We start from the raw sequence: 9,395 nt of genomic DNA, 5'->3' as shown, positions 1-9,395 counted from the left end.
TTAGTAAAAAAACTGTGTGCTTCACGGGAGATGGTCCAGTGTCCCATTAGAAATGCAGGAAGAAATAAAGCCGCATCAGCGGCACAAAAATGAAATGTCTATACAGGCAGACTGCCTTCTGTGAGGCAATCGGGTGGTGGTACCAAAAAAGGGCAGGGACACTTTCATTAGTGATCTCCACAGTACCCACCCAGCCATTGTAATGATGAAAGCGATAGCCAGATCCCACAGTGGTGGCCCGGTATCGATGCGTACTTAGAGTCCTGCATGCACAAATGTAACACATGTTCACAGTTAAGCAATGCACGCAGGGAGGCGCCACTAAGTTTATGGTCTTGGCCCTCCAAACTATGGTCTCGGGTCCATGTCGACTATGCAGGCCCGTTCTTGGGAAAAATATTCCTAGTGGTTGTAGATGCGTACTCTAAATGGATTGAATGTGAGATAATGTCGGCAAGCACGTCCGCTGCCACCACTGAAAGCTTGCAGACCATGTTTGCCACGCACGGTCGGCCTGCTGTCCTTGTGAGTGACAACGGTCTGTGTTTCACCAGTGCCGAGCTCAAAGAGTTCATGACTTGCAATGGGATCAAACATGTCACATCTGCCCCATTCTAACCAGCATCCAATCCTCAGGCAGAGAGAGCAGTGCAAACAATCAAGCAGAGCTTGAAGAGGGTAACTGAAGGCTCACTGCAGACTCGCTTATCCCGAGTCCTGCTTAGCTACCGCACGAGACCACACTCACTCACTGGGATTCCACCCGCTGAACTGCTCATGAAAAGGGCGCTTAAGACAAGGCCCTCGTTAGTCCACCCTGATTTACACGAACAGGTAGAGAGCAGGTGGCTTTAACAAAGTACATATCATAGCGCAAATGTGTCACGCGAGATTGAGATTAATGATCCTGTATTTGTGTTGAACTATGGACAAGGTCCCAAGTGGCTTCCCAGCACTGTGGTGGCCAAAGAGGGGAGTAGGGTGTTTTGGGTCAAACTTTCAAATGGACTCATCTACAGGAAACATTTGGACCAAACCAAACTCAGATTCACGGACTATCCAGAGCAACCCACATTAGACCCTACCTTTTTCGGCCCACCAATACACACACCAGTGACAACCGACACAGCAGTTGACCACAAAGCAGAACCCATCACCCAGCAGGACTCACCACACCAGGCAGCCCAGCAAGGCCAGCTGCACAGCAGCCCAGCGAGGGCCCAACAAACGACTCGCCAAAACCAGCATTTGCACCGAGACGATCAACTAGGGAAAGAAAGGCCCTAGATCGACTCAACTTGTAAATTGTTACATGATTGACTTTGGGGGGGTGGGGGGGAGCAATGTTGTAATATATGTAAACCTGTAAATACCTTGTTTAACCACCAGAGAGCTCATCCCCTGGAGTCCAAAGGGATCCCACAATCCCTTGGGAGCACCTGTACTTAAGGAGGCCTCACAAGCTGGAGAGGCACTCTGGAGACCTGCAATAAAAGACTATGGTCACACTTTACTTTGATCTCACAGTATCTGGTCAGACTCTTTATTCATACACCACAGTGTCCGTGCCGGCCGACAAAGAGCTGTCCAACGTAATCCCACTTTCCAGGTCTTGATCCGTAGCCTTGTAGGTCACGGCACTTCAAATGCATATCCAAGTACTTTTTAATGTGATGAGGGTTTCTGTCTCTACCACCCTTTCAGGCAGAGAGTTCCAGACTCCCACCACCCTCTGGGTGAAAAAATTTCCTCTTAAATCCCCTCTAAACCGCCTACCAATTACTTTAAATTTGTGCCCCCTAATTATTGACCTCTCTGCGAAGGGAAATAGGTCCTTACTATCCATCCTTTCTAGGCCCCTCATAATGTTGTACACCTCAATAAGCTCTCCCCTCAGCTTCCATTGTTCCAAAGAACTTGGTCACAAGTGCTCCTATTCGGTCTGAATCCTGCCGGGTCACTCTTCAGAACCTGCTCACTTCTTTGCAGAAGTGGCAACTCCAGAAGTTAAAACAGAGTTCGTGGAGAAGAGTGCCTGTGGCAGATGTGCTTAGTACTGTACATCCTTAGAAGGTGTGGCTGGCTCCTGTTATCTTGCACGATTTTATAAGGCCGCTAAACTTGTTCCTGGAGTGAAAGACAGTGCATGGGTTTGTAGCATTAGCATTTGCAGCCTGGGCTTCATCCTTCTGCTGGTCCCAAGGGCTTTCCTATTGTCCTTAATACCTACAGGAGCATTTCCACATCTGCAAGTCTGGGAGCTCTGTGCCCAACAATACACCATACAGACATCGACACAGCAGAGCTTTGTGATCAGTGTGAAACTTCCGAGGATCACTGCCTCTTTAAGCTGTTGCAGAAGTTTAAATCTTGCAGCAACGAACTATTTCTCAGCCCCAAATAAGTGAGCTGCCAGTCCGAGATGTTTACAATGCCTGGAGCAAATCATACAACAGGGTCCAACCTAACACACTTCTGGCTGTAATAATGCCCATGTTTTTACATCTCAAATTAGTATTTACATAGTCATTTGAATTACGGCCCTAAAAACCTGTGGAGTTGGCCTTCTCCCAGATGGAGGGTACAGTGCTTCCCTCTTTCTCTCCAATGCCTCCACCAATGTCTCCAATACCAGGTCGTTGAGCCCTTGCATGAGCTCTTGGAGCAGCCATGGCACACCTTCCTTGCAGCTCAGTCAACTCAAGAAATGATGAGAATGACCAGCTGTTGCCTTAAACATCCTCTTGCAGAACTGGAATGAACAGCAGCCTCATTATCAGTGAATGAAAGTCAGCTGAAATTGGGTGCAGCCCCAATGAGGCCATTAGCGCCTTTCTAAGGGCAAAGTGCCCAATTTTTCACAACTTTGCAGCCGATCTTGCTGGGCGCTAAATGTTCAATCATATAAAACTTAGTGCCTCAAACGAATTTCGCCCTTTTAGTGTAAATACCTGAGGACAAACGCATTCTGTAGCATCTGCAGAATTTAAAATCAGGAGCTTGTAACAAAGGTAATGCAATAATCATTGGAGACTTTGGGCTAGAAATTGCTCATTTACTGCCCAAAATACCACTAAGATTCTACAATTAACACCGGCAGAAAATTGATCAAAAAATAGAAAAAAACACCGGGCAGGGAAAATGGCCATTGCCCGTGGATTCTCGGCAGTCCCAATCAAATTAAGTTCAAGGCTAGAGTCGGCCTAGGGAGGGGGCAAAAAACAAAAAATATTTTTTCAAAAAATAAAACATCGGAAAACATTCAGAGGACCCTGTTTCACTGAATCCACAAAGAATTATAAAAAAAAATGTTCATTTCCCTTTTTTTGCAGGGTTTTATACCTACTGTCCATCGAAAGGTTGGCTCGACTGGGCGTTTTTTTAAAGTACAGATCACCGCTCCCACCAAACTCAGGTAGGAGCGGTTTTCCCAGTGTTGTACCACGGCGGTCTGGTCTCCAGTGATATTTCAAAACTGCCAGAGGAAGACTGCAATGAATTTTCCAACGAACGAAAGTCTGCCCAAAACAAGGAAGTACCGCCGAAAAATCCGGTGATAGGCTGATCAATTTCCAGCCCTTAAATCTTTGTTTAGATTGGACAAATCAAATTGGTAAAGGTAGCCTGGAGGATGAGTTCATGGAATGCGTTCGGGACAGTTTCCTGGAACAATACGTAAAGGAACCAACCAGGGAACAGGCTATTTCAGATCTTGTTTTGTGTAATGAGACAGGGTTAATTAGCAATTTCATAGTAAGGGATCCTCTGGGGCAGAGTGATGATAATATGATAGAATTTCACATTACGTTTGAGAGTGACTTGCCCAAGTCCGAAACTAGAGTCTTAAACTTAAATAAAGCCAATTACATAGGTATAATATTGCGAAGAATAGTAGTAAGCCTGAGGATTGGGAGAGTTGCAGAAAGCAGAAAAGGATGACCAAAAAATTGATAAGGGAAAAAATGGAATGAGAGAAAACTAGCAACAAATATAAAACCAGATTGTAAGAGCTTCTACAAGTATGTAAAAAGGAAGAGAGTAGCAAAAGGAAACATTGGACCCTTAGAGGCTGAGATAGGAAAACTTCTTATGGGGAATAAAGAAAGGACACATTTATTTGTACTGCCAAAATGGCCACCATGCTCCACTCATTGTTTCAGATTGGTCCCCTTGGAGGATAAGCCACACCCTGAAGTTTCACAGGAATGTGTAACTGGAACCACACATCCCAAGGTCTCTCTGACTTTGCAAATTGGAACTCGATTCACTTTGACTTCCTGAAGCGAGAGAGGACAGAGTTCCCCAGAAGACAGCAAGTGCCTTAACCCAGTCCAAGTGCATGCCTCCCTGAGCCAAAGTGCCTTAACCCAGTCACGAGTGCATGCTTCCCCCAGCCAAAGTGCCTTACCCCAGCACGTTAATCCTTCCCCCCTACCCCCACCATCAATGGGGCATTGTGTATGGATTGTTAACAGGTTTATTGGGTATGAAGTGAATAATGACAATTTGTGACTTCTGGATATCATCCACTCCAACAATGTCCCTTGTAGGGGGTTGTAAGAACGTGATCCATTTTCCCTGAGTTCTCTCTCTCCCCTGTGATCCCCCCACACCCATGTCTCTCTCTCTCTCTCTCTTCCCCCCTCCGCCGCCATTGGGTCCTGTTGCTCAGCACCACGTGCATGGAATGATTCGGGCCGGGAGGGTGGAGCTTGACAGAGGGCTGGGCTTGTTGCCTGTTGGTCAAAAAAGTGCATGATGGGCAGTGGGGGGGGGGCTGGACGGATGGCTGTCTGGCAAAAAAAAGTGCAGTATGACTAGTTAGTCCCATAAGGAAATGGCAGAAATGTTAAACAAATATTTTGTAGCTGTCTTCACAGTAGAAAGCATACCTAAAATGGTGGGGAACCAAGGGTCTAATGAGGGTGAGGAACTTAATGTAATTAATATAAGTATATAAAAAGTACTAGAGAAACTAATGGGACTAAAAGCCGATACATCCCCTGTACCTGACTGCCCACATCCTAGGATTCTAAAAGAGGTGACTGCAGAGATAGTGGATGCATTGTTTTTGAAATTCCCTAGATTCTAGAATGGTCCCAACAGATTGGAAGGTAGCAAATGTAACACTGCTATTCAAGAAAGGAAGGAGAGAGAAAAACGGCCAGTTAGCCTGACATCAGTTGTTGGGAAAATACTGTAATCTATTGGTAAGGAAGTGGTATCAGGGCACTTAGAAAATCATAACATGAATAGGCAGAGTCAACATGGTCTTGTGAAAAGAAAATCGTGCTTGACAAATTTTAGTTTTGACGATAATACTTTATGAAAATAATATCATACAGTATGTGTGCGTCTTTACAACTATGTTGTTGATTTTGTTCTTGTTTGAAAGTCCAGTTTACAGATGGTAGGAAAAAGGCTCCAGGCAGGTAGGAGATAAGTTGCAGGAATTATGTGTAGCAGATCTCAGGAAAGAGGGTGGTTCTGTCATTTGATGCCATGGTATAAAGGAGTATTGCTCAGGAGATGCGAGGGCCGGGGAGAACCAGGAAGGAAGTTGTAGGCAGTGAGAGCATTGAGAATGGTCATGGTGCTTATGAGCATTTGAAAAGGCAGATATGAATTAGGTTGGATGTCCAAAAGATGTCCAAATATTGCAGCACTGGGGGGAACCCTGACTCTGGGAGAGGGGTCCTCAGGGTGGGGGATTGGGTACAGATGAACGATGTGCATTGATTTCTCAGAAGTGGGTTGGCAACGGGACTAGGGGAGAAGCAAAAAAAAAAGGTTCATCATAGGGCAATGCACTACTGGAGTCTGTGATTGAAATAGTGACCCCATGTCAACATTTAAGAAAAAACTAGACAGGTGGTTGAAGAGAAATAGAGATATGGGATTAGAACGTTTGCTCATGTGGAGGATAAACATCAACATGGACTGGTTCAGCTGAATTGCCTGGTTCGAGGTTGTAATTTTTATGTAATATGTTGGATACACAGGGGACAATATTAGTAACTTTGACTAGAGTAGTCTCAGTGCTGTGGGTAGGGTGAAAACTGGAGTTAAATGGTTTTGCCAGATGGATAGGGTTAAAATCACCCCCAGGGAGGATAGGAGAGGTGAGTGTTGACATGTTCAAGGACCTTAGACAAGGGAAAGGATGTACCTGGAAAGAACAGAAAACTCAAGGATGGGCTTTTTAAAGAAGAAGTAATGATGGTAGGGAGGGTTTCTGAACAGGGGGAACCATTAATACTATTGGTGTTAGGGCAAAGAAAGGTAATTAAGCAGTCAGGAATTACGTGATAAGAGGCTAGGAGGAAGGTTCTATAGCATGAATGAGGAGCTGTGGAGTAGTAATGAACCTGGAAGAGATGTGGCACTTGAATAAGCTATGCAGATTTGACACCAAGCAATCGGTGAGTCCTTTGCACTTGGTATTAGAGGCGAGAGTGGAAGTGGTGTGGATTTTGTCGGAGAAAATAAAATTGCAGGTTTTCCTTACTCTCGAAGAAACTTTGGAATAGGAGCAGGATTTGGCTGTGTAGAAGGAAGAGCCCTTTAGTGTGGTATTTGTTACAATCTTTTTCTGTTACCAATATGACATTTACAACTGAAGAATCTTTGCATAGAGTCAAAATCAAACTGAGGTTCTGAAATGCTTTGTACCACATCTCATCTGGTCCTTCAGAGGTAACCGTTTTAAAAGCCTAAGAGTTCAGCCTTCCATTCTCTTCAGCATGTGTCATGGATTATCCTGGGTGATGAATAGGAAAGGCTTAAAAAACCTTCCCACCCAATAGAGTAGGACTGTTGAATGCCATAGCTTAATTGTCTTGACTCCTAAAACACAACTCAGATTCTGTTGCAACATTTTACGAGGACAGTCAATCTGCTAATTTGCCGAGAGTTCACTCGTGATTGAACCTTATCCCCAAGCCCTTTGGGACGTCCCAAGGTTGTGAAAGGCGTTATATAAATGCAAGTTCATTCATTCTTTTATATTACTCACTAATGTAATACGATGTGATGACATCAATTACACTGCATCCAGAGGGGAGCTGCAGAGTTTCATATTTGTGTGGGTCTCTATGGTGTAGTTTGTCCAGACTCATCTATTTGTCATGGAGGTGTCAAACACTGTGCAAACCTCACACCTATTAATCCATTCATGCATATCTCAGCCCATGCCCCTTGATCAACAACGCCTCAAGAAAAATTCTTCATCTTATGAGGAAAAACATCTTCTCTACCAAAACAAGCGACTGCAGTTAAAACAGGAGACTGCAGTGGACCTTATAACCACAATCAGTATGTTGATCGAGACCTCCAATGCAAGGTGTTGATATCCTAAGAGTGTGGTGTGGGATTATTTTGTGAGAACATTTCATTACAGTGACTTTTGGAATTAGCACTACTATAGAGCTGCTGTCATCCTTTTTTGCAGCCAAGTATAATATCCTGTTCATCAAGCCGAAATCCTGCACTTTTTATAAAAGGTGAATGGTCTTTGAGGTGCATGACCTTGAAGCAGTATAATGGCAACGAGATGATCTCCAAAGAGACATGGAAATGGACATGTATGAAAGTCAGATCGTGCACTGGTTCCAGTCAGAACTTCTCTCGAGCAACAAGAACCCAGTATGCCAAACACTTACTGAATTGCTGTTGTGGAATGTTGGCACAGGGACTTTACATAAGCAATCACCCAGATATTGATAGACAAGGCACTGCTTTGGACTCCCCCAGTGCTTTGTTCCTTCTTCATATTTGTGACTACCTCCAACCTTCATCCCTCTTGCAGTTCAATAGTGAAAACACTAAATTTTGATTTGTGAATCCTTTGATGGCACAATGAAAATCAATTTGCCGAAGACAGCTTTTCTGGTATCACAAATCCAACTAGCAGTTCCCACCTTCTACCTTTGGTAGCTCCACATTTATTTTCTTATATATTGACATTCTAGGCCCAATTATCTCATAGAAATTTATAGCACGGAAGGAAGCCTGTGGAAATATCAGAAAGAATTCACGATAAGAATTTAGCTCATACTTGAGTTTAAACTGAAAACAGCAGGCACAGATCTCAGGTTGAAGGAGATAAGGATAAAAGCTGCAGACTAGTAAAGCCAAATTCAAAGGAGTCACCATGTGTAAAAGATAGTGTGTAAATGATGGATGTCAGTTAACTACATTAGTGTTTTCCTTAATTTTACTAGCCAAGATTTTCTCGTGCTCTCTTAGCATTCCTAATATCCTTTTATATTTTGCCTCTTAACTTTTTATATTCCTCTAAAGATTCTGTAGTATTTAGCCGTTGGTATATGACATAAGCATCCCTTTTTGTCTTTATCCCACCCCCCCGCCCCGCTGTATGTCCCTAGACATCCAGGGAGCTAGATAATTATTATTCCCAACTTTTTTCTTTCAGGGCACATGTTTGGCCTGAGCCTTCCAGATCTCCTCCTTGAATGCCTCCCACTGTTCTGACACTGATTTACCCACAAGTAACTGTTTCCAGTCCACTGTGGCCAAATCACTCCTTAACTTCCCCCTCTCGTGTTGGGCTTGCTACATACTGACTAAAAAAGTTCTCTTGAATACATTTCAAGAATTCCGCACCCTCTATACCCTAAATTTGTTCCAATCAATATTTGAAAAGTTAAAATCCCCTACTATTATTTACCCTATGGTTTTTGGACTTCACAGCAATTTGCCTACATTATTTGCTCCTCTATCTCCTTCCCACTGTTTTGGGGTCTATAATACATGTCCAGCAGTGTGATCGTCCTTTTTATTTTCAATTTGACCCATATGGCCCCATTTAATGATCCCTCTAACATATCATCCCTCCTCACCACTGTAATAGTTTCTTTAATCAGTACTGCAACCTTCCCTCCCCCAAACCGCCCCCCCCCCACTTCTATCTTGTCTAAAAATCCTGTAGCCAGGAATATTGTTCTGCCAAACTTGCCCCTCTTTCAGCCAGGTTTCTGTAATGGCTATAATGTCACACTCCCAAGTGTCTACCTGTGCTCTTAGCTCATCTGCCTTATTTGCTATACTCCTTGCACTAAAGTATCATCATAGGCAGTCCCTCGGAATTGAGGAAGACTTGCTTCCACTCTTGAAGTGAGTTCTTTGGTGGCTGAACAGTCCAATTCGAGAGCCAGACTGTCACAAGTGGGACAGATAGTCGTTGAGGGAAGGGGTGGGTGGGACTGGTTTGCCGCACACCCTTTCCGCTGTCTGCGCTTGATTTCTGCATGCTCGTGGCGTTGAGACTCGAGGTGCTCAGCGCCCTCTCGGATGCACTTCCTCCACTTAGGGCGGTCTTGGGCCAGGGACTCCCAGGTGTCAGTGGGGATGTTGCACTTTATCAGGGAGGCTTT

Source organism: Pristiophorus japonicus, chromosome 12, assembly GCF_044704955.1.
Source record: "Pristiophorus japonicus isolate sPriJap1 chromosome 12, sPriJap1.hap1, whole genome shotgun sequence".
Taxonomy (NCBI): domain Eukaryota; kingdom Metazoa; phylum Chordata; class Chondrichthyes; family Pristiophoridae; genus Pristiophorus; species Pristiophorus japonicus.
The sequence above is the reverse complement of the archived record's forward strand: the minus strand, read 5'-3'. Positions refer to the sequence as shown.